Genomic DNA, 26,124 nt, shown 5'->3' on the forward strand with positions numbered 1-26,124 from the left:
TTATTACTACTCCATCCATATTTATTGGCCGGAGCGGCCACTGCATTCTGCCGGCCATCAGATTGGTTATATTGTTGCCGGCCCGATACAGACCGCGATAAATTATCCAACGCGCGAAAGTGCGACGGCTGACGCACACTGATAGATTGCGGCAGAGGAGAAACGATTTATTTAAGCAGCGCGGTATTTTACGCGTTCCGATGCAGTTTTCAATATATATGATTTGATGGGAGCGCGGGAGGGAGGGTGCAAGCCCGCGTCGCGAATTGTGAATTAAAGCGAGAGAAAAGTGCGGAAGAGATGTTCTTTCGCGCGCGATACTGAGGTATTATTTTCACTTCAGTCGATCGAAATGCACTTTGTTCGATTTGGGACGTTCGATTGTGTGTTACGAATATATTAATAATAACCGCGAGAAGAGCGTACTTAAAATCCCCAGTTATTTTTACATCGCGTCGCATATTAATTGCCGAAGTGGCACAGCGTGAGTTGATATAATTAAATAAACGATGAAAATTAAAAATTTTTAAGTAAATTTATTTAGTATCGTCGATTATTTGATATCGTTTAGCGTCGAGTGATTAAATCCGATCGATTTTATCATATCATCGGTGACTTAAATTTCACCGATAATCGGCTCGGTTACTTGATTTTGTGCCCCGGGCGATATTTCTTTATTGACAGCCTGTCGTAAATTAAACATTTGTGTACTAATGCGGTTCGCGCGCGCCATCAAAGCTTCACGCGGATGACACAATTTGCGCGTATAAACGCGTGCGAGCGCGCGGAGAAATTGTTTAGTTTACATCGGTATTCGCTTATACGTCGCCTACATTATTATATGGGTGACACATTTTGCATTGGTTGATAATAATATTGTTGGCGCCGGTCAATATACCGCGCTACATCCGTGCATTTGCACAGGAAAAAAAAGAAAAAAAAAAAATATTAACGGTGCACTTAAACATTCACGATGCGGCAAATATTGATTGACGGCTTGGAAATTGGTAACGCAAATTTTACACATTTAAACTATCGACGTGTAATAAACCGGTGGAGGAGGAGGGAGGGGAGGAGAGGGAAGGGAAGGGAAAAACGATGGGTTAGAAATTTTATTTCCCCATCTGGCGCGCGCGGAACGAATCAGTTGAGTTTATGACCTACAGGAATTTCCATTCCAAACTAAAACAGCGCGCATTAAAAATCGTATAGCTTCCGATAGCGTCGTTGCGAAAAAATATGATCGATATCGATACCTTTCGAGCGCGTGCATAATGAAAAAATTAATAAAAGCGTATTAAAAAAAAAGAAAAATTAAATAAATAAATAAATAACAATGATATCGAGGGATAAAAGTGATAAAATCGTTTCAGCTCATATCGCTTCACAATGTTCGTTTTTAAGTCGCGTTATTGTACGGCCGCCGCGGCAAATTAATTTTCTCTACGAAAAGGTAAACGCGATCAAGTCCCACGCTGGCGCGATGAATAATTAGGAAAATTCTATACGCGAAAAGAATGCTATATCGAATTTGTCCACGCGGACGATGAAATTTAAACGCGATCGCGTGACTCTGTCGCTTCTTTGACGCGATGAAACGAAGGATCGAATTTACGAGTGCGCTGGGAGCGAGAACGGTGTCGCCGATTTCATCGGGTTCACGTGGGTGTGCACGCGCGATATTACGTTCCTGTTCAGTGGCACGGCGCGTAATCGGCCGTTAAATTCGCCCGGTGTCGGGCACGAACGACACAAAACGATTCAATTAGCGCGTTCGGCTTCCGACGCGTCACCGCATGCGACATCGATACTCCCGTCCGGTCGCTTCTCTTCCAATTTCGCGCTCTCGCAAGGTGCGTCGCGCACGTTTATTGTTATTCAAATGACGAGAAGCCACGTCCGAAATAATTCGGCCGACGCGACTGAAATTCCGACCCGCCGGTTTAATAGACAGCCACAAATACGTTAACGACACGTTCGCAAAAGATCCCAATCACTATTTTTTTTTACCTCGAATGTAAATATTGCGGGAAAAAAAAAAAAACGAAAAAAAAGAAAAAGAAGGAAAAATAATTATTGATCCAAGTCGAGGATGCAACGTTAACTTCGTCGGAACGAGCAAATTTGAACGGAACGTATCTAATGTAAGCCGTGCGGTTTTCGCGACGCGCGAAATATTACAGTCTGTCTTTAGCTGTCCCGTTTGCGCCGGTTCCCGATAGATTTTGTCTCATTGCGCGATCGTCGCCGAGAGGTATCATTTATACGCGAGGATCCACGGCTTAGGCACTACATCACGCCGGGTACATGAATTATTAACGACGGGTCCGCAATAGAGAATTCCCACGATGCGGCAAGAGACGTGTATGTCACCGAAACTCTGCGAGTTGTGTTATTAGTTCCCGCCATTGAAAGGCATGGTTTCTCTCATATCGCCATCCGTCCGATTATCCCGCGCGCCGTACAGAGCGATACCATTTTCGACATACGCTTAGAATTTAGTATAGTCATCAATCTAGTTCTTATAATTAGCATAATCGGACAGATCGCAGAAGAACCTTACGTCCATTTCCTTTCTTCCGATCAATCGACGCGAGCTTTCCAGAACGACATTAATCTAACGCGCCGTTTCATTAATCTTGATTATAAAAATTGAAAAATCTTGCCGAAGAAGATAAATAATAAATATTACATGTTAAGAGAGAAAAAATGTGAAAGTAACTTTCGGCGCAAAGGTATTGCGATTCAGAAGTACAACTTTAATGTAGGAAATCTGTTTTTGGATTGATAATCGCTGTCAGAGGGGAAGATCGCGAGGAAACGTTTCAATTTGATCGAATAAGGTATAAACGTACGTAATTTGTATTCGTAAAAGTTGAATCGCCCTGTAGGCATCTTTCAAAGTGCCACGGGGGAATAACATGGATGGATGCGGACGTCGACTTACAACCTACTATCCGGATTAACATATTATCTCTCGTCTCAAAGGGCTTTTCATGTCATTAGGTAAGGCGAATCTGCAATAACAATGATTGTTGTGCTTGAAGGGTTTGCCGTGGGCTACGTGCCCGTTTCCCCGCAATTTCGCCTTTGGAGCTGATGCATAATGTATAATTTAATTTAATGTAATACCGCAACGTAATGTCAGCAAACGCGAGATATTACGTCGTAACCAGAGCGCAGTTAATAGTTACTAATTAATAGCGAAGCATCACGCATTTCTCTTAAGCTGTAACAAATTTTATCATATTAAATAGTTGAGAGCTTTGTTAATTTCTATTGCGGAAAAAATATTTCGTAAATTTATTGTAATATTTTGCTGAAAAAAAAAGAAAAAAAAAAAATTATATACGAATTTAATTAATTTAGAATATTGAGTTATTACGTTAAGTGCTGTAATAAATAGGCGCAATAAATAAGCGGGAATTAATTTTTTTTAACGAGATTAATTTTTCTTGCGCGATTTAAAGGAAAAAGCTTCATCATTTTCTGCAGCTACGTTATTAAACTCATTTCACTGTCATCTGACAACTTAGCTAGCCAATAACATGTAGATTAGAGCCGAGGCACGTCGGAGCCTCGGCGGTGTTATCATCTTTATCGTGCGAGACAAAGAACGAGGAACATCGGCTCCATTGGCGAACGTGCGAAGGCATCTTCTCGGTCACGCTCCGTTTCATTCTCGGGATCGCGTGCCAAGACTAGTTTGCACAGTCGTGTCGGATTCGTAGACATAGTTTCACGCTCTATCCGTCGAGATACGCCCGAATAGCATTTGGCAATCATACGTGGGAGACATCGTTATCACGATTGCATTCAAGTATGAAAGAAAGAAACTCTGATGTCGAGTCGTTGCGTGATTTAACTAACATTTTTTTTTTTTTTTTTTTTTTTTTTTTTTTCGCGACTGGAGTCGTTGTTGAGTTTGAAAAGTCGGGGAAGAAGCGAGAGCCGAGAAAAGAATTAAGGCAGTCCGAATGAGAGTGATTAGCGGCAGGATTTTACGTAATTAATCCGCGAGACAGGGTTCTGCGTGAAATTAAGCCAAGTCGCAAAATTTCGTGAAATGTTTTTTACGTTGCACAATTACGCGATGTTAAGCGAAATTATCATTACGATAGTGTACCATTAAAAAAAGAATTCCGCGCAATAATTTAGCCGCCATGTCTCACGCAGCTCGTCGAATATTTTTATTTTTTTTTCCCTCGCACCGCCAATGAAATTTTAACGGTCAGCTTTAATAATCCGCTGCTTATCATATTCAATCAGCTCTCTGTACGTGACATAAATACGATTATGCGCGAATTACATAGAAGGTGGGAAAATTCGAATAAATAAATCACATTATTTTAAATGACCGACGTATAACTTCGAAGGGGAGTTCCTATTCTTTTCACGAAGAATAGGCGAATATGCAAAACTATGTAGAAAGCGTAAAGATAGTCGCCGCTTGTCGACGTCACTGTCTAAATGGCCGTTACTCTAGAAACCTTAATTCCACCGTCAAACATTTCTGATTCGTCGAAGTGCATTTCATTGCTCTTTGCTAATAACGGGGAGGGGGAGGAGGGGGTCAAAAATAATTGGAGAAGCGCCGACGGCGCCGCAGCTATAAATCCATTTCGCCAACGTCTTACGCTAAACTCTGTTCTCTCGATATTACGGCTCGGATTCTCGTATGGATATCGCGTTAATGAAATTGTTTAAATAACGACCCGCGCATAACGCATCTCCTCGGCGTGTAAAGTGTGATCCCGGGGATCTTTACTGTTATGCAAATCGGGAGCGGCGACCGACCGTAGTGATTCAGGAAAGCGTTACGCGACGCCGGGCCCGGTAACCCCCTAATTTTAATTAAGATCGCTATCAATTCCGCCCATTCTCAACGCGGCTGGTGGTTGCTTGTTTCCCCGGTCGTTTCACTAACCTACTTCTGCAGTTTCTTTGTTACTTTCCGCGTACTCTCCGACAAGGACATCGAGATATATCACCGGTGATGTAGAAGCTTCTTTATTTTCGGCTTGTTGAAGCGAGCGCGAATGTACGCGCGAATATCAAACTTATCACCGCCTGCAATTGCCTTTGACGAAAACGCAGCATTCGGCAACGGAACTCGCGAGACACTTTTATTACACATTTTATTTATCCTTATTGCGCTAAAGTACGCGTTTATCAGGTGTTTAAAATTAAAAAAAAAAAAAAAGTTTAAATTATTATTTACGTATATATAAAATATTTTATATTAGACGACTGTAAGCCTGCTTTTCTACTTCTTTTAAAATAATATTTTTATCGTTTGATATAAAATTCTTATCGTGCCATCGTCCTGTTCGACTCGTTGTTTTCCATTGTGTGCGTATGATCATATGGCATATTTGCTCGCGCAGAATTTACGACCGCCAATATAGCTACAAATGTAGGCTTTCCAGAACGTTTGTCATACAAATGTGTATATAATGTATAACGCGATTAAGATATTTTATTCCCGGTGTGCAGTTATTCACTCACTCACTCACTCACTTTCTCAATTTTGGTGCCTCGCGGCCAAAGAACGGGCGACGTTTTTCGATTAGACGGAAGGATCCCTGTTCCGAATCGATTGAGATTGTGTCCTTTTCATTCTGTTGTCGGATTCCGTCGCGCAATCCGGTTCCCAGTCGCGTCCCAAACAAATATCAGGAGCGACCAATATTGATTCTGTCGATCCTGCTTTTCTGCTTTCGGCGTTCCTAGCTCGTCACACATTTCCCGCAACAATAGCTCCGTTCCGAGAGGAAATTTATGTCCGCGTAATAAAATGCAGTAAAGGCTTAATCCACGTCTGCGGATATTCGCGCGGTTTCATTTGCCAGAGGTAGCTACTGCCCGGAGATTTGTATATCTCTTTAGACTCTAGGTTTATTGTTTTCAAAGCAGAAAGGTACTGGATTAAGCTGAAGTTATTTGATTAAAACGTGTACCACTCGCGATTTTAAAAACTCGGGCGGGGGGTAGAAAAAAAAAAAAGAGTAACGTCTCTCTGTAAATTCACAAAAGATATTTAACTGTGCAAATATTTTTCACCAAAACTAATCCGAATTTTTAGTCAAATATTGATAATGCTATAATATATATTTACTCGCTCGATAACTTGGTTTAAATTAATTTAATATCTATCATCGCGCCTCGTACGTGCAGAACGGCGCACACTTCCTGTAGTAACATTTGCTTTGAGCGTATCAAAAATTTCGCAAATATCCGTTATAGAGAAAAATAATTTTGTTATTTACGAAATAAAACATTTCGCCGGATATAAAAGATGAGGAATCTGCTGACGCTGCGAATATATCCGACCGCCGTCGAGCGGCGATGCAGCGGAGGCTCGATTTCAATTTTCCGCCCTTCGGACACAGGCTGCAGCAGGTTGCAGCTTCTAGCACTGCACGGCTGCAATCGGCACTCGTGCCGATGTGCGATGGTACGTACCAAGACAATATTCCGTGAGGTGGTCCTTCCCTAATGGCTAATAAACCAGTTCTCAATAAATTCTCTCTCTCTCCTCTCCCTTTCTCTCTTTCTCTCTCGTTATCTCTCTCCCAGTTCTCCTATTCTAATATGCACCCTTCCCCCTTCGTTTGCTCTCGCGTCCGTGCGGACACTCGTCTCTAGTGGATATTCGGATCGGAATGGGCTAGCAGCCAATATCGAAGCATTCTCCTGATAGTCGTAACCGTCGTCGTTCAGTTTCCGCGCGCTGTCTCTTGTATTCGCTTTCGTTATCATTTTACGCGGCTGCCACAATAAGACGGCGCTATTTCAGCCCGACGCCCCCAATATTGTGAGAATTTAAAAAGTTTAATAAAATTTCGTACGAGAGGAGTTTCGAACGAAATTTCGAGTCGAACAATTTTTAAGCGCGAGCGCGCACCTGTACGAGAGCGATCGCTTGGTGTTATCGAGACACTTGCCATTTTGTAATGAATTAAATTTGATATTGCAATTTTAATTAATCAATGTAAAATATAAATCTCCGAAATCGCGAATGGAGAGTTTTTTTTATCTCAAGTCAGCTGTTGTAATAAATAACGTTGAACAGTGCGCGATGCTGGATCTAACAAAAAAAAAAAAAAAAGAGGAAATACTGGAAGACGTGTAGGGATCCTTTTCTCGATAAAATTTCTACGGTTTTAATATATACGCGAGGGTGCTGAATATTACGCAAGAATATTACGCAAGAACGACGGTTGCTGATAACGAGTATCGAGATGACGGTGTGACAGTTCTCGAATACAAATTGACAATCAGACGAACATTGTACTATGCCAGGCGTTCTGGCGAACTGACTTCAGAAGTTCCCTCGGCGGCTTCGTTCGCGCCGTCATTCGTCTCCATTGAATATTCACCTCGCTGTCGGAAGCCAATATTGAACTTTCCGATAACTGCATTCCACATCATGTATCCGAGTTCCTTGACCGGTTAATTAACCAAAAATGATTGGAGGGTTATTTGAATTTCGTCGCGTTACCAATTCACGAATCTATCAAGAAATTGTCCGTCGTTACGATCGAGCCGCGGCTGGAATATTATTTTCCCCGAATACTCTGGGTCACTGACACGCGGTATACGTCGGAGTAAAAAGAAAATTGGCCACAAATTGCCCGAGAGAATTCGCTTGGGATAAAATACGCGTGGATCATCTCGTTCGCGTTAAAATAATTATAATAAAATCTATAGCAATTAATTATTTATATTAATTATTTACACCGTATGAAAAGCTTATTATTTTCATTGTTAAAACATTTACTATAATAATGCAAATTTCCGGTCGATAGTAACTCTCGCGGTATTACGGTACGGTGCATTTTGCTTGCTCTCGCATAGAGAAACGTTGTGGAAGTTTTGAAATCCTCGCTCTTGTTCCATTTGCAAATATGTTAGCGATTGAAAAGTTGCGGCGAACCAGCTTAGTTCCGGCAGAGAATTCACCGTGCAATTCTAGGTACTATTTGGCTTTGCGTCATGATCGAGCACGTTTTGGTCAATATTGTAAATGATCTCCAGTAGCTCTCCGATCGCTTGATGGAAACTTTTTTTTATATTTATCGCGTAAAATATTTAATCGTCGTGTTTTTCGCGCGCCGAAGTTTTTCTACTATCTCGTCTTCGGACAATTGGCTAGTCTACTTCATTTTTCGCTACGACAGGGTACCGCCCGGGGAAATACCCTCAGTATTTCGGGATCGAAATCTCGTCCGTGTCGACGCGTACTTCCGTTGGCGGCAATTTCTCCGTCACATCCCTCTTGCCTCTCTCTCTCTCTCTCTCTTTCTCTTTCTTTCTCTCTTTCTCTTTCCCTCTCTCTTTCTTTCTATTTCTCGCCGCTTTCTTCTTTTTCTATTCCGTTCTCCCGCTGGTTTATGCTTCTTGTTTGACTATGACGTACGCTCGGATTCGCACTCCGGAATGGAATTGTTCCTGGTTTGAGAAATGTTTTTGATGGAGGGTACGGTTCGCGCGCCGATGAAAGAAGTTACCAAATGTCGCATCGAATGGCGAGAACGCGTTCTTTCCACCTGTCACATGTCGCACAAAACGTACAGACCATTACGTCGACCTGGTATTAGATTCCGGCACGCGAAACGATCCGTGAGCTTAGCGAACCCGTTTTTAGAATTTTCACGTACCCAACTAACGAAGCTCCGACCAGAATCTTTAAAGGGGTTCCCCAAACTTTTGTAACGCGATTTTATAAGAGTTTCGTAATTAAATATAAGAAATACACGAGGTACGACATTTTCTATACAATCGATAATTTTAAAAGTGAAAAAGCCAATTTTACGCGGGACAATAATCCTTTTAACCGCGAGACTTTTGCTCGGTCGGACTTGTCCTTGCTTTATCGAGCCCTTCGCTAACATTCTTTCCTCGTAGACGATCGTTACAGAGCTTTGTCCGGCAACTCTGTTTAGCGTCGATCTCCGGAGGCGATTTAACCTGGAGTAACGGGAGTAAACTCCACCGTTCCCTCTTGTCTTGTCAGGTTTTCCCCAAAAGTTACGGCGGAAACTCAGGACGGGGAAGATCCTTAACGATTTCACCGGATCTGAAGACGGCGGCGAATTTAATGCGGGGGATCTCTTGTCTTGGCGTATCTACGTGCCGCATCGTAAAACCAAAGGGGAAGGGAAGTCGCGTTTTTGCGTGTCGTTTTGCAACAACTCGTTTGCATTTCATTGCAGTTTTATGCAGCCGCAGGTCGGCCATCTCGCCCATTCTTTACGGGGAAGTCCCTTCGCCTCCGGTTGCCACGCTGCTGGATACCGCTCTATTGAATCAAAATTGATCCGGAAGTAGCTCGGATTCGCGTCTTCCACCGTTTCAATTCGGCAGCAGGCGATATATAGACTGAGTGTATATACATATATATATGTATACGAAGTGTATATAGTAGACGGTTGAGCGCGGTATAGATTTCCCTGTGTCGGGAATAAAAATAATGGATATTCGCCGTTACAATCGAATCAAGTCTGCCATTTACAAGAATAACTTTTCCATCCGACCGTACGATGTCATTCCCCGGCAATTTTAAGCGCGACATTGATTGGAGTAATGGCGATACTACGTTTAATTTAATCTAATAAAATCGTACCTATCGATATTTCGAGCTCGGAAATTTCAATGCGGTGTCGGGGGAGGGACTCCCGTCATTTCGCTTTTACGAGCGAATAATTTTCGAATTAAATTAGACCACGGCCTATTTACTGAGTTCCCGAACATTTATACTCTATATAAAATTAATTGCGTTACTAAATAAAGTTTCGCCGCGTAGGAGTTTACACGGGAGTTTTACATTAATACGTACATTTTACATTTGATTGTGCACTTCGTTTATTTATTGATCAAACCGAATGACTCGCCGCGGATTACTATATCTATTCGAAGTAATTGGAGTAATTAATTACAAGTAATCAGCGGTTTGATGATGCCCCGTAGATTCTAAATGGGCATATCGCCGACATATAATCGCGACTAATTACATTAAAACGAGATAAATCCGTACGTTTTAGCGTGTATAATTAATATCGGATCGTTAATTTTGTTCGAATTAAATGTTGCGACACATTATCACGGCGTTTGGTAGGATTTTTAAAACGAGACGCGCGACGAGAAAGCGGATTTTGCGAAACGTTTCTCTCCCCCCTCCCCCTGTTCGTTTCTGATTTATTCACCCGCCGCAGGTGCGCAACATCTTCGAAGCTTCTCGCAATCGATGGAGTTGCATTATAGTTGTTTTCATCTTGCATCTCGTTATTATCATTTCTACCGGGCTGTCTGCGCGCGGCCTCCGGTCCGCGGGGAGCATTTGCATGGAGACGAGTCCCGTTTGCTTTGCAGGGATCCTTTCACAGGAAATACCGCGATCGGGAAGTAAAAGGGACAGCGCGAAAGTACGCGTTCGGTCGTGATCCATGCATAAATAATTCGCTCACGTTAGATTTCCCCGTACCGGTGTCCTCTTTCCAAATTTTGCTAGCTCGCGACTAAGTAATACTTCGTCGCATTCGTGATGCCGCTGCGATATTTTAATGCCGAGGCGCTTCGCTTTTATCATTACGGTTCAAAGGTTTTCCAACGATGTTACTTTTATCGAATTATAAACAGCTGCAACTCGCTGAAGAAACTGACGCTTTCGCAGTCAAAATCTTTATTTGAAAGAAGAAGAAAGTAAGAAAGAAAAAAAAAGATGTAGTGATTTTATTGTTGCCTGATTGTTGTCGTCTTTTTTTTTTTTTTTTTTTTTTTTTTACGTTGAGAGGTGCTCAAAGTATTATGCGAGATACGTACACCCGTAGTTTGTTGCCAAAAATTATTAAATAAAAACAGTTTCCTTTAACGTAGAAGAAGCGAGAGTAAATAACGCGAGCGAAGCGTCTAGTATTGTATAAAAAATTCGCTGTTTCGATCGGGCTCCAGTTTCACGTAAAAATAAACCGCGTGTTTTGATCAGTTTTATTTATTTCTTTTTAATACTTGAACGTTTTATCGGATATTATTACCGTAAAAAATAGTTTCAACTTTTATACACACATATATATATATATAAATATATATATATCGCAGGAAAAATTTCACGGCGCGCCCCTCCTCCTCTTTGTGGAGGTGTATCAACTATGCATAGAGATAACGGTCGAAATTAAACCGGGGAACAACGATGGTGTAAGCTGCGAGAGATAGTATCAACAGCTATTTTCAACGTTTCGCGCATCGTGTATTGTTATTTTTCCATGCAGATTTTTTACGTCGACTCGAAACGCGTAAAAGATCATTCGACGCGGCCGATGAATGATGAGACGCGGTTCGGGGGGAATGCTTTTGCGGGAAACATCGATCAGGAAAAGAAAATTGCCGGCGTCGTGGATTTGCATATTCGAAATATGTCGTATGCATATGCAGCAAGATCAAATGCACTCTTGTTTCCGCGATGGACGTCATCCTGTTCCGCCGTCGCGTTTTCCGCGCATTCACAACGCGACCTGTTAAATTGCATGAACGTGGAAGGAAAAACTGTACCCTTTGCCCGTATGTACACTGCCAACCTGGTTTTATTTATTATGAATATTCATCGTATAATAAGCAGTAATTAACTTTCAAATCGCTCGCCGGGTCTATTGAAATTATTTTCGTATAAGTATGGAGATGTACCGTCCGACAAAATAACCTGACATTTTAATAAGTTTCTCGGCGGCTCGCGTAAAAGCGTATCGTTTTCTTTTGACTGGCAAAAGGAATTAAAGAGATCACCCCGTTCCGCACGAACATTGGCACGTATGCGCCCGCGAGCAAATAATCGAGACGCGGATAGGATGCCAAACGCAATGCACCGCGCGTTTCTCCACGACGATGGGAAAGACAAAAGCGAGAGAAGCGAGAATGGAGGCGCGCCAGGAAGAATCGGCAGGGCGAGAGAATGGCCGGACTACGAAGGGGACGAGCGCGTGGTGGTTGATTTTCAGCGTGCAGTCGGTGCCTCAGCTCCCGCGAGCGTATGATATCGATGCCAAGTAAACAAAAACAGAGACTCGTGGGAGTTCGGCGATAGGGTTGTAAGAGGAGAGAAAAGAGAGAGAGAGAGAGAGAGATCGGTAGGGTAGGCTGATGGGAAAGACCATCCGAGGGGATGCTGTAGCCGTCGAGTCAACGAGCAGAGAGACAGAGAACGTGGGTGGAAGATAGAGAATAACCGACGGTGGAGAGTTGCCGACAACTACAGGACAGGATATGCCAGACACGTTTCCTCTTGGTACCACATCCACGCAGCCTGTTTCTGGATAAATGTACAGAGTGTCGCGATATGAAAGCACCAGGGTTGTTTTGCTTCGCGTGGATTTTTCTTCGGAAACTCAACGGAAGTGCATGGTAGCCTTAGGGAAGGCAACGGCAAGGTTGGAGAAGGGGGAGGAGGGAAGAGCGACTGCCGGTGGCGTCGAACTAAACTTTCGACTGCGGAATTTGTTGCGATATAAAGAGATTTTTCTTCAAGGGGTTAGGCTACTCCCGGGCACGGCCGAAGGGAACGGTCGATCGTTGGTTATGTACGACAGCTAAACTACTGCTTAACTACATCCGCGGAAATATTTCATTTTTTTTTATATATATATTTTTTTGTACATATAACGTACATATTTTTTAAATGAATAATTTTTCTTATTGCTACTTTAAGCGTCAACGGGCGCGTACCGTTTAGATATTGAAATTATAACTGGAGCGTAATTAAAATGTAATAAAGATCGGAGTGGAAGCTTTTTTTTTTAATGCGAGAGTTAAAAAGAGATGCTGAATAAAAATATAAAATGAGGGAGGGGGGAAAGAGAAATGAATGTTAACAACTCGGTATTACTGCTTGCAATTCCGTTATCTTACAAACGTTTCACCGTAGGTGGTTCAATCCTAGCCTGCGTAAAATGTTATTCAATTTCAAAGTCTCTTCGACGCGACAGTCACCTTTCTGTTTTACAAGCTCGTTATCATCGTGTTACCGGGCGTGTTACAATGACGAGGTTCAAAAGCGATTTATTTCGCGACGGAAAAGAAGAGCGAAAAATAGATCGACATATACGCCGGCCAAGTAGGGTTTTCCCTCTCATTTTCCTGGGACTTCGTAATTCCCGTTCCGTTTCTCCTCGAAATCGGAAAAAAAATTTCCGCGATTTATCGCGTCGATTAAAAATTGATGAACGATTAAAAAGTTATTCGCGAAACGTATGAATACGTAATGAGAGAGAAGCATACGGGAAAAGTGTATCGAGATGAGTTTGAATTAACCCGCGAAATTGCTTAAAACAGAATAAATAAAAAGGGGAAACGTCTTTTTCCTATTATTATTCTACGATTGGAAACGAAAGGCAGAATAATGTTAGGACGCGCGTAGAACGTTTGTTAAATCTTGTTAAATTTTTTTCTGTAGCGTCCTAGCATTAGTTTACGTGCTATTGTAAAAAAGAGAAATTAGTATTCTGCGGGATAGACGCGCGGTGTTCCTTCAACTTTCTCATAACTTGGAGAAAAACAGTTTTCAAATAAAATAGCAATCGCAGACGATTGAAGCTTACTCTCCGTCTCCTCTCTTTCTCTCCCTCTCTCCTTCTTCGCGTTTAAATCGTTTCTACACGACTCAAGAGTGAAAGAGGGTGACGAGCGAGTGCAACGAAAGATTACACCGTGTAAGATCAGAAAGCTAACGAGCAACGTTCGCCGAGTCGATGCCTCTAATCGCATTTGAACTTCTAAGGCTCTCTAAGCCCCCTTTGAAAGGCAACATAAGTTTCTCGTCGCAACGCGAATCTAATCGTGACTTACGGATTTTCATGATACTTATTGGATTACTATGAGTCTCCCTTTTAATTTGCCTTCCCTTACTGCTTAATAATCACGTCGGCATGAGAGATACAGCATCCCGTCTTTCATCTTTGTTTCCCTTTTTTTTTCTTTTTCTTTTTTTTTTTCTTCTTTTCTTTTTATTAACCGATCCACGTACCGACGATTGCTTTTCCGTATACACAAAATATAGATAAAACGCAACCGCACCATCTGCATTTAAACGCGGCCATTACACAGGCAACGGGATTTGCGAGAATTGATGATTAAATAATACGATTGTTATTAATTTTCAACGGTGTGTACATTGCCGATTAATTTCTCTATAATATATTTATTATCGCGATTCATATCTGCGTATGATAAGGACAGCGCGCGAATCGGAACGAAGTGTATTATGTAACTGCATCGAATTGTACTAAATTATTCGGCGTTACATATGCGACGGCGGGGTTAAATCCGGACATTGCAGCCGCGTAATATCGGAACATCTATGTTCCTCGACGAGCTGCAACGGCGCGATTCACGATCCTCGATGGCTAGACAAATCAAACCGCTAATATTATAGCATTTATTATCTACAGGATTTAAGCGTGAGAAATGGGGAAACCGCCGGTGAGCGATAAATTGATACTGGACGATCATGCCGTTATACATATGTATTCTATACCTGTATGTAGAATCGATTTTAATCGTGCATTCCCTGATAAACATATTTTTATTTCCAGAACTAGTACCGCACGCGTTAAATTTTCTTTCAAAAGGGGTTTATTGAATTTATGAGGGCATATTATTATTATTTTTTTACTTTTTATTTTTTACTTTTTTTAATTAATTAATTTTATTTCTTTCTTTCTACAAAACTATTTACGTGTCCTAAATAATTATTATAAAAATCTCATATACTTACATCGATAATTGAAATTCGAAAAGAGTTGAGTTTTATTTTTATTCTTTTTCTTTCGAGAATAATTGCGTTAAGGTTCGGTGTAAATTTTTTTTTACGTACATTATCGGATTGGTTAGCGTAATGAGATTATATTAAAATAAATGATTTAAATAAACGAATGCGAAATTATTTATTCGACCGACTATTCGAATCGAAATTCATTGATGAAATACGACCGAGTGCGGCGCTGCCCGGTCAACGACACGTCTGGACGTGCAGCCAAGAAGGAAGAAATGTATTACGCGCGCGCATAACAAGCAGGGTCAAGTGAAGAGATCTCGGAGAGTTCGACGATTCCGACCAATCGTATCGGTCCGCGAGCATAAGTATATCTACTCCGGCGGAATAAATTCTAGGGAAATATTTGTCGAGCTCTCTGCCGCGCTCCGGGAGAGAGGAAATATCCGTCTCAGAAACGAAATAAGTCTTTGTATACCGTACCCTGAGCTCTTGGATAAAGCTTTTCCTTTCGATGCCGCTCGAATGAGAGACGGAGAAAGTAATGCCTGAGTTAACACGTGGATTATGCGAGTCGCAACGAGTGTTTCGTAAGAAAATTTTGTGGCACCGCTGCGCAAAATATTACTTTTTGAATAATATATTCGACCATTGAAAGAACAAGCGCAGACAATTATATTACTGAATAAATTCACGAAAAAAAAGAGAGAAAAAAAAAAAAGAAAAATTTGCCTTTAACTAAGTTTTTTGAATTTCCATAATTAATTATTCATATAATCATTTGGTATTTACGAGAGCGGAAAACTAGCAGCGCGAGTGAAAAAAAAAAAAAAAAGAAAAAGTGGCGAATTAATATTATGTGAATTTATATTAATCTTTCGTACTTTGATGTCACAGTTAGTAATCTGCACGGTGAAATTGGTTCCTTTTTGAAGCGTCATTTTTCTTGTTAGCGACGCGCGAAAGACGTTCTCGAAGGAAAGGTACATTAAGATACTCGAAGAGGCACTTCAAAGCGACAGGCGGCGGCAAAGCGACGAGCTCGTATCACGTCGAAGGGCGCTTAATAAAGAGTGATTTTCCTTCGTAAAGAGTATATCCAGGAAGAAGCTTTAAGAGCGATCCGCGAGGGGGGAAGAGAGATAGGGTGATAGAGAGAGGAGAAAGTGCGCGAATAATCTCGCGTTTATCGCGGTGGAAGGGCAAACGCTCGGGGCGATACTGGGGGCGATGCATCATCGAAATTGCGGTTCGCGATAAGAGATAACACCGCTCGCGTCTCGTATTTCTCGGCGTAAAAAAAAAAAAAAAAGGCGCGCACACGCGACGCGGCGACGCGCGCGCGGCCTGCCACAAATCTCCCTCTCGTCGATTCTTGGCTCCCTGGGAATTATATCGGGGGATACACACCGTATATCGCGACGGAAGTTGGATCTTTTCTTTCACCTGCCGAGGAAGGGCATCGATTAGCCATGCGGCGGCGTGTTGCTTGCGGCACGGAGTTGCATTTTTCTGCACGGAAAAGCACGGCGCGCCTCGGCAGTAACGCGCGCGATATTAAGCCGCCCTTGCGTGTACGTACGCTTTCTTTATGGGTATCGGGAGCGATAAAAGAAAAAGGAAATCGGTGCCCGCTCTCGAACTCCTTCTTTTTCTCCCTCTCGAGATTGGAAAACACGGAAATTTATTATTCTGACATTTAGAGCGCGACAAAAGGGAATTGAATTTCCTCGTTCCCCCCTCTTTTTTTTCCTTTCCTCTTTTTTTTTTTTTTTTTTTATCCCGGCCGTTTTCTGCGGCGCCAATTTGCATGTTTTCAAGCGCGCGACTACGATAGACATCTATTCGACGAGGCGCGTCAGGAACGCCTCGGGACAGAGAATGATTGAATATTAAGAGAAATTTGAATTATAATTGAAATGTGATGGAATGATCGTTTGGGAAGAATAGAAAAACGTCGGGGCATATACTTCGGAGTATGTATTTCTGGAATTAATTTGCATCTTCTGCTGAGGGATTGATTATTCGCGATAGCTCGCTTACGTTGTGTTATTGCATCGAAAATGCATCGCGTATTGCTATTGCATAGCTGTATCCCGGTATGATTGTCGCGGTAACAGTCAAATCGGGAACTCTAACTCAATTACTACGGATTAATTGATTTGCATATCTAATCTTCCGTTAATTAATTAATTATTTCGTATAACGTTTCTGACGCGGCGGACTGTCGCTGCTTTCCTGATGCGCGAATTAAGCGAAATTCAGCTGTGTTTAGTACAAAAATGTTTGAACGCGTGAAAGCTATTAAAATAATAAAATTAAATTAAATTAAATTATAATTTTGCATACTCAAAAAATTAATTAATCATTTCGCGTAATGTTTGCGTGGCGCGACGGCGTAAGCAAATCCAGAATTTCGTTGATACTCGCGAATTGCAAACGCATCGAATCGTGTTTGCACTCGGTGCTACGTACGCACTATTATTAAGATTATCAAAATTAAAGTTATTACGAGAGAATCCTCTCAAATGTGGGAGACGAGTGCGTCGTGGGCGCGCCAAGAAATTTAATTAGGATCTTAACTTTGCACAACAGATACCCCTCGCGTGTTGCGATAATTATTATAACGTAAATTAATCTTCGAAGATAATTAATTTCGTTACGCATCGGGTAATAATCAAATGACGGCGTTAATAATAATAATAATACGACGGCGAAGTCAATCATAATTATCGTATCGCTCGCAACATCAAAAAAAAAAAAAAAAAAAAAAACGCTACGTACGTTAAAGGAGTTAAATCCGATGCGGAATAAAAGCCATAAATTTAATAATGTTTTAACGAAGCACTCAATTTCACGCAAAATATTCCGTTTTGACAAATCGTGATCTCTGCGATGGAGCGACATTGCAATTGGCGGGGAAGGGGGGCGGGCGGGGACTGTGTTAGTTTGGCCGCGCGTGCAAGCGTGTGCGTGGTACTATTTTTGAATAAAATATTTTCACTGAGATTTAAAATCATTCTCCTGGCTCGCGTGCGAAGCGCCGAAATAATAATCGCGATTTTCAGTTGCAATCCCCCCCGTTTATCACGTGCGACGTAAGTATAGAGCGTTGCAAGACGTTGCGTGTCTTTTCGTGAGAGAATCGAAGATAGTATTTAAAGGGTCAGCGACCTTTCGCTCGACTTTTTTTTGTTACTTTATCAAGCCCTCTACCAGAGAAGCATTCGCTCTCTCTCTCTCTCTCTCTATCTCTCTCGTCTGGGTAAAATAAGCGCATCTGGCGCTCATATTTCCAGGAGGTTTTTAAGTAACTGTTAGCTTGAGCGATAGCACGCTAGTGGCGCATTCTTAACGATCTTCCTCCCCTCTTTTAATTTTACATCACAACGTTGAGCTTTTTTTAATTGAAGTAGGGCGCCTGAGGTAATATTTTGCTTAGAGTCCAGGTCAAGTGGTCGGAAGACAGGTCCCGGCCCCCCGGGCGTTTCCTAGGACGGCGCGCGCGTGTAGGAGTGTAATTGGGGAAATTAATTAACGGTCTATAAGCGCGCGAGGGCGTCGTCGTGTGTTTCACGTGAGCGCTTGTACGAAATTCACGTGCCACGGGGGACGTTTACGGAGCTCTGATGTCCTTTCGTGGTACGACACACGACTATGGTACCTTCGGTACGTCGAGCAACAACCACAAAGCAGTTGTTGCACCGAATTACGAGGCGTGTACGCGTCCCCGGGAATTTCACCGCGATGCCATAATGCACCATCCCGTATTTACGTTAACGCGTTGATTACAATCGCGCGACGCATTATTCCGCGCCGACTTTTCGAGCGGCTGCCACGTAAAAAGGCACGTAACACGAGCAACTATTATCGCTAATAGCATTATCGTAGTTATAGTAATAAGAATAATAACGGCAATTTTACGATATTTGATATTAAACGATGCGGTAATTAAAATTGAAATTAAAATCCTAAAGGAAACTACCGTTCGATTTTAAATTGGCAAAAAGAGGACTGACTTTCCTTTACAGTATAATTGCTTCTACAATTTTAAATTTTGCCTCGAATTTCCGTATCGGGACATTTAATTATTTATTACGATAGAATTGTGGTAGAGATTTCTAGATCAAGACCTAATTAAAATCTATTGGCAGTCGCGTTGCTTCTTTATTTTTTCCTCCAGAATTTCCTGCGTGCGAATACACGTATACGTATAAATGTATATGAAAGCTCGTCGTCGCGGTCTCAGGTGATCGTAAAACGCGTAACTGTACGACGAATACGCTGAGTGCATACGAGCGTTAAATGCACTGGGTACAGGACATGCAGGCGACCTTAACGAGGGTCATTCCGTGGCTTTGTCGTGGATTAACTCTTAACTTCAGCGGCGACGCGTCGCTTGGGAATAGGTACGACATCCGATGTTCCCTTTGAGAATTTCTGTTAAGCTTGCGCGGTCGCACAAACGGCCCACTTCCGATGTTCCCTCGAGAACTGGCGGATGGTGCGGGCGAAGTCGCCTTTGTTACGTCAAGGACCCCAGTTAGCCCTTCTCTCTTGATTAGCACCGCGGGTCATATTCGCACGATTAGTTTGCCAGTATATTTAACTGTTTCTCGCGACGAACGTCCGTGAGATGAATTCGTCTTAAAATATTTAGCGTAGGAAAGAAAAGAAAAGAAAGGATACGAGAGGATCACAATTTTTAGTAATAACTAGAACGCAGGGCTTCGCGTGTGCTATTTTTCGAAAGACCCCATTTCGTGCGCGTTATTATAATTGAAAAATCTATGGTCGACGACGTGTTATCAGTTCAGAGACCTAATTGCAAACTACGAAATAAAAAAAAACCATGCGACTCACCGATCTGCATGAGCTTCAGCGGAGTTGAAGAATTCTGCCGGTGACTGTAACATAAAGAGGAAAAAATTAATGTAGACATGCTAGTTATGAATTAAATTTAACAAAAAAAAAAGGAAAAGTTTTTTTAAAATTTAATTTAAAGAATTGATATCTACCTATAAGTTGCTCCGCCGATGCAGGATGCCCCCCGGGCCTGCTCCTCCTCTCAGATGGAACGTGTCGAGTCATCCTTCCGCGCACTGGTCACTCGCGAACGCGCCCGATTAAATATTTGTTGCAAGAATTAATTTTTTTACTTAACACTTTCGCGCGATAGTCCACGACACTCCCGTTAAAAAATTTTAATATTAAAGAACCGTCCGATTACTCTGCGAGTCGACCGACGAACCGGCTGCGGTTCGTATTCGTATAGTTTCGGCGTACGACACTTTTCTCACTGGTCAGTCCATCAAGGATATCAGGCTGATGCTCCGTCGATGAAGATCTTCCTCTGGATTTTTATCTGAAACAAAAAAAGTTATATTCGATTAGCAAAAATGACGAAAATTAAATGTGCTGCATTACAAGTAATTAAAATTAATATTTTATGTGAAGTATTAACTTTACAGATTCCCGACACGTACCCGTTATCAATCACGAAGGTCTGTTCGCATCGGCTAATATTGTATAATAATATATAGTTAACTACGCACGGCAGCTGACCGGTCGGCACATACCTACGTTTCATCGCGCGAGATGTGTACGCCACGCGCGCGACTGACCTCTACTCTAGATCACTGCGCAGGCATAAAAATACGCTACCGATAAGATTTTTCCGACCACGCATTCCTACACTGCGAATTAATATCTCTCGAATCTATCGCGGACTCGTCGATCGAAACCCTCTTCCCTCGAGCCCGACTGTACTCGTCGACACTTAAGTTACGACAAAGACGACGCGATTTTCATGTACACGTACACGAGGTTTTTACTCACTTTATATCAGAAAGACGAAGTCGCTGGTACGCACAAGTAATCTGGGAAGGTAATTTACGCCAGATTATGTACCTCTGGCCCGTCGAATGTGCGTAGATCTTTAATATGTACGGAGCACGTGCTGCGTACGTACGTCTCGCTCGACCGCTAGTGAAGGACAGAGAGAGGGAGAAGCTCGTACGCGGCACGTACGCTGCTCACCTTTACCACCCTCCACCGTCTCCTCCCCAGCTACCTGTTCGTCTCTCTGTCTCCCTTTCTCTCTCACCTCTTCACAATTTAACGCGTTATAAAAAAATGTATATGCCGAATATTAATTGCAAATTGACCCGATACCGAATTTCGGAACCTTTACAACTAACGTCTACTTTCGTCTTTTTTTTTTAATTATTAGTTTGAAGATGAAACGTTCGCGAGTTATAAGCCAGAGAAGGTAGGATAGCATGGTAAATTTGCTGACTCTCTAGTCCGATACTTTCATAAGCGTTAATTACGGCAAAGCGTTTTCATGCGGAAAATTAATGCGAGGAGTGTCTAATTATGTTTATTCATATTATTTTGGATTTTGCTATGCAAACTCACCCGACTGAATTATTATAATTCGTCGCCGGACCAGATGAAAGTAGCATCCTCTATTTCATTTCGCGCCGCTCGCGCTGCGGCTATAAATCATATCCACCGGTACAATTTGCACTATATTACCATACAGATTACCATAACGCGGCCGAGATGACTACCGGCGACGACGACGAGCGGTCGCGCGAAAATTTTCGATGAGGGAGAAAACAAAAATTGCGTTTGTTCTCGACGTTTTTTTTTTTTGTTTTTTCGCAGCTACCGCAACGACACGGATATCCACCTCGTGTAATAATAAATTTACGTAAGAATGAATTTGACGGTGTTACACGTATTGCGCGTATTGCAATTTATCGAGAGCTTTTATGTTCGATCGGTGGCTGTCGCGCATAATATTACGGAAAACTCTATTGTGAAAGAGAACCGATCCTCTCTCTCTCTCTCTCTCTTTCTCTCTCTCTCTCTGTTCAAACGTTGCCCCCGTTCAATATTCCGAATACGATGTAACGGGAAGCATTTTAAAACACACCGCTGCGGGTCCTTTGAGGGTTCCGGCGTTCGACGAGCCTCCGTTAAAATAACGTAACCGAGCGATGGTCCGACCCAATCAACACTGTCCCGAATTTTCCCCCGGCCGAAGGGGGAAAAAAATATCCACGTCGTATGCATGGAATGTCGTCATTGCGCGCGGAATTCCGGCGAGAGAATAAAAACTACACGATCCCTCCCGCGCCGACTCACGTGCCCGCCTCGTCGAGATCAAAACTTTAATTTATTGCCCGAAGCACGCGAGCCCGCTGGCTTTCCAGATCGAACGGCGGATACGACTTAAGTGCTTTTATCAAAACGTCCCGCATTACGGTGACAGATCGTTCGCGCACCGTATACGCTCGCGCGATCGCGCACGAAAAGCGCGAATTTATACGTTTGCGGCGCGAACCACTTTTGTGCACGACCATAAACGAAAGCAATAGACCGCAGGTGTGACTGATGTTGTCGTAAATTAACACTAAATAAAGTGGTACCTCATTACGCGCGCCACCTCAAAAATGCATCGCTTTCCTTCTTTTATTTTCAATATTAATTTAATTTATCATAGTATACAGCGCGGTATATTTTATTATATTATTATGTCTATTGTCTTCTTTAGTAATTAAAAGATTGCATTGAGACGATTAGACTTTGTAAGCTTTAATTTTTTTTTAAATAATAAAAGCTATAATTAAGTCCAAGTCTGGTATTTTTTCGATCTTTTTTTTCCTTTCTTTCTTTTTTTTTTAATTCTTTAAAGAGTAATTTTATGGATAATTAAAATTAACTTAGTCTTTCTGTATCTATTCTTTATACGTGAATTTACTCTTTATTTACACGTATCGTTTTTCCTGCCACTACAACATAACCATGTAACGAAGTTGCGCTCGCCTGTATAGGCGATGCACCGCGCATTATTTTCAGTTATACGACACGTCTGTCGCGTTATACGCGACTGCGATGGAATTAATTCTAGTATACAAAATACATTTGACAGTCTAGATTTTACCGCGGCGCGAATAAAAGCATTAATATATTTTGCGCGAAAGATATTCGCGCAATAGAATTTGGCAAATAATAAATCTCGTTTTGCCCCGGCACGAGTGCAAATATAATAAATAAATGACAATAGAAATATGAGCTCGTATACTGGTCCAGTGGTATAGCGGTCTCGCGAAAATGTATTTTCAGCTGATGTTACGCGTAGTATACGTGCATTCCAGTTATACATAACCTTGCGCAAATGATTATTTTCCGCGATATATCCCTTTTAAAGTAATCGTTAATAAAAATTAAACATTTCTGTCGCGAACAAACCGATATTAATACCTAGCAATAATGAAGTTATCCACTTGAGTAAATTATGTCATGCGGGTACACGCTTCATCTGTCCGCCTATCAAAAAACATTAATAACAAATACGTATACGATTATTTAATAAAAAAAAAAGCTTTAAAATATTTGCATTATCCAGAGCTTCCAGTTCGTTATCTCTATTTTTCTCCCCCGTGTTACTCCGCGTGTACCGATCTCGCAAATCTCGTATTAAAGTAATATCGTTATAACAAGTCCACTAGAAATATCGTATTGGGATTCCGAAGGGCATGATTTTCCGTAGCGCGGCTTCGAATCCGTTTTGTTCTCGAGGACATCGCGCATCGTTGGTTTTCCAAGTCGATGCGTTACCGTCACCGTCGTTCCTACTGCGGAAAAGAGAATTGCGTCGGCGGAAAATCCCGGGGGGATAGCGCCCGTCGTCGTGGCTACCACCGTAGTGGCATGCTTTCAATTTTGAAAAAAAAAAGAGAGGAGAAAAAAAAAAGAAGAAAAAAAACAAATTGAGCCGCCAGAACAGCATGAGCGTCACGGCTTGACGGGAGTCATCACCCAGTGCCGGCACCGAGCACTCCTCTCTTCTTCATCCCTCCCGCCCTCCCTTCTTCGTTACATGACCACGCTAGCGAGCAAACACACCGGAAGCCGCGGATATATCCCTGCGGTCATTGGCCGGCCGCAAAACCGCGAACCGTAACTCAATTAATCCGGATTGATCCGTCGGTAACATCCGAGCACGCGCTGCCGACACTGGACAATTGTGTGGGTTTACGTATATGTGTAAATCGATCAGGAAAGAGAGAGATCGAGAGACAGGTAGATAGAGAAACGGGATGATGTATATTCTCTCCTCGGCGATTATCTCGCACCGCGATAATGACCAAGGCGACTCACGTTCGAAGTGTCCTTCTAGAAAACCGCAATTCGAAACTAGCTGTGCGGTCTTCGGGAGAGAGATGGAAAATTGAATCTAGATTGAATGCTATTGCGTCAAGAATACGCTCGTGTAATGAAAGGATTTCGAAAATTTATTCTCGATTTGGAAAATAATGTAGAAACGTTGAAATTGTCGGAAATTTTTTTTTTCTTTATCTCAGAACGTGATTAAAGAAGAAAAAAAAATTTTTTTTTACTACTGCGCCGTGTCTTATTACTGTTATATCGCATATTTTGTTGGCTACCGAATACACTTATATTTACCGTCCGTTGTGTTTGGATTTCATCGCGCGTCGAGGATGCGTTGTTAAAAATGTAATCGAAACTGCATCGAGCCATTGGATCGCAAACTCGATATCGTGTTTTATTTACGGATTTTTACAGAATAATTTCGTACAAATACTTCAGCCATCTGATTATCGGAAATTATAAATTATAATATGCTTATTATGTAAGAAATTAATTATGCACGCGATAGACGAACTATACCGGTAACAATTGCGCCCATTATAATTATCCCGTCATTATTATTCGCCCTGTTTATTCGCGAGATTAAATGAAAGTGTGAGTTATCACGCGTTGGCGACCGAACGGTCGTTATTCAGCGCATAAACTACGTTGTACATACGCATCTCGCGCTGATTTATTTCTACGCCGGCAATGGAAATATCGCGACACTTTCGCAAACGACCTCATTTAATGCCGCGAACATACTAGGGCCGTGCACGCTCTGATAAAACTGAACGCCGACATTCTTTTTATTCCACCGTACCGTACTCGCGCGAGCGTGTTTCGACCGTTCGCAATTTCAATTTCGTTCTTTTCGTGGTACACCGAGGTAAAGGCGACGACGACATTTCCCAACCCTCATCAGTTGCCAGGAATCGTGGCCGCGCAACCAACATACATTCCGCACCATTTTTTTTCCTCCCCCTTTCGCCGTATCTTTCTCCGCAACAAGTGCTAATGGAAATTTATCACGATATCCTTAACTAATTTCTCTCAATTAAAAAAATTGATAGTTGAAGTAGTACAGATTTATGAAACATTACACGCGCGCATTTATTTTCCATTTCAGAGATAGGATTTTAATGTTGTTTCAATATCGCGATGAAAATATTTTCGTTTATACGGATGTTCGCAATTGATTGAGTTTATCAATAATTACCTTCCTTGATTTAACCGCGTGAATAAAACGCCGACGTGCGCTCATAACGGCACGGGAAATATTATAAATAGAACGCGACGCGAGCATTAATTCGCGAGCCCCCAACGTGGAAACGTAGCGGCGGCGTGCAATTCAGAGTCGAAAATTTTACGTCCGCGAGTTCTGGCTCAGACTGTAAAGAAGATTTCCACTTGGGTAAAGGCAAGTCCGTCTCCCTTTCTCGTAAGACGAATGCATATAGGAAAGCACGGATAAGGAAGAGGCAGCGGAAATGAAGATAATAAGTAGAGTGAAGCGCTAGAAAATCTTACCGGCGCGCAGTTTCATCCTAAGAAGAGTCCCCGAGATCGGAGGTCGACATATATCCGGATATCGTACAAGGAATATTAAATACCCGGCTCTTTCGTAATATTCTTCCGCGTGTCTCGGCTTTTCCCGCGGGGGAGAGACCTACGCGGGGAAAATTTTTTTTTCTCACCGTTTTATATAAAATCGACACGAATAAATATCGCGACATTGCACTCGCCGTGTATCGTAACAATATGCGCGCGTCTGTTAAATCCAATTAAAGCCGCGCGTTTGCCTCCTGGCTTCTACATGGAAAATTGATCAGCGCCTATCGGTCTCGCTGTCGCGAGCACGCCGAAAAATACGCGGGAATAATGTTTATCAGATGATCGAATGTCATATCGTACTCTTTTTTTCCCCCCGTCCTCTCGTCGGCGCGAAATATGTTACAGTCCTTTACACACTGCCGTATCATTTCTGTGATTCATGTTTCGTTTTCCGTGTCGAGGGGAGCGAGTAATATCCAGGCATCACTTTCCACGCAATAACAATAAGTTGGCCAATTTATCTCGGCCGAATTTTGCCGCTCGCGGGGTCTTAGAGGGTTTTTTTTTTTCTTTTTTTTTTAGAGACGCTTTTTTAAGAAAATGGTCGTACTCGGGCGCGCGCTGTTCTTAAATGGAACGAAGAG

The 26,124-nt window shown here is 42.1% G+C and overlaps 1 protein-coding gene across 1 annotated transcript in view; it reads left to right on the forward strand.

The window, feature by feature from the left end:
• LOC139113871 (von Hippel-Lindau tumor suppressor homolog) overlaps positions 1 to 26,124 on the forward strand; it is a 42,316-nt gene that overhangs the window by 2,061 nt on the left and 14,131 nt on the right. The window lies entirely within an intron of this gene.

The sequence above is a fragment of the Cardiocondyla obscurior genome, linkage group LG03 (assembly GCF_019399895.1).
Source record: "Cardiocondyla obscurior isolate alpha-2009 linkage group LG03, Cobs3.1, whole genome shotgun sequence".
Classification (NCBI taxonomy): Eukaryota; Metazoa; Arthropoda; class Insecta; order Hymenoptera; family Formicidae; genus Cardiocondyla; species Cardiocondyla obscurior.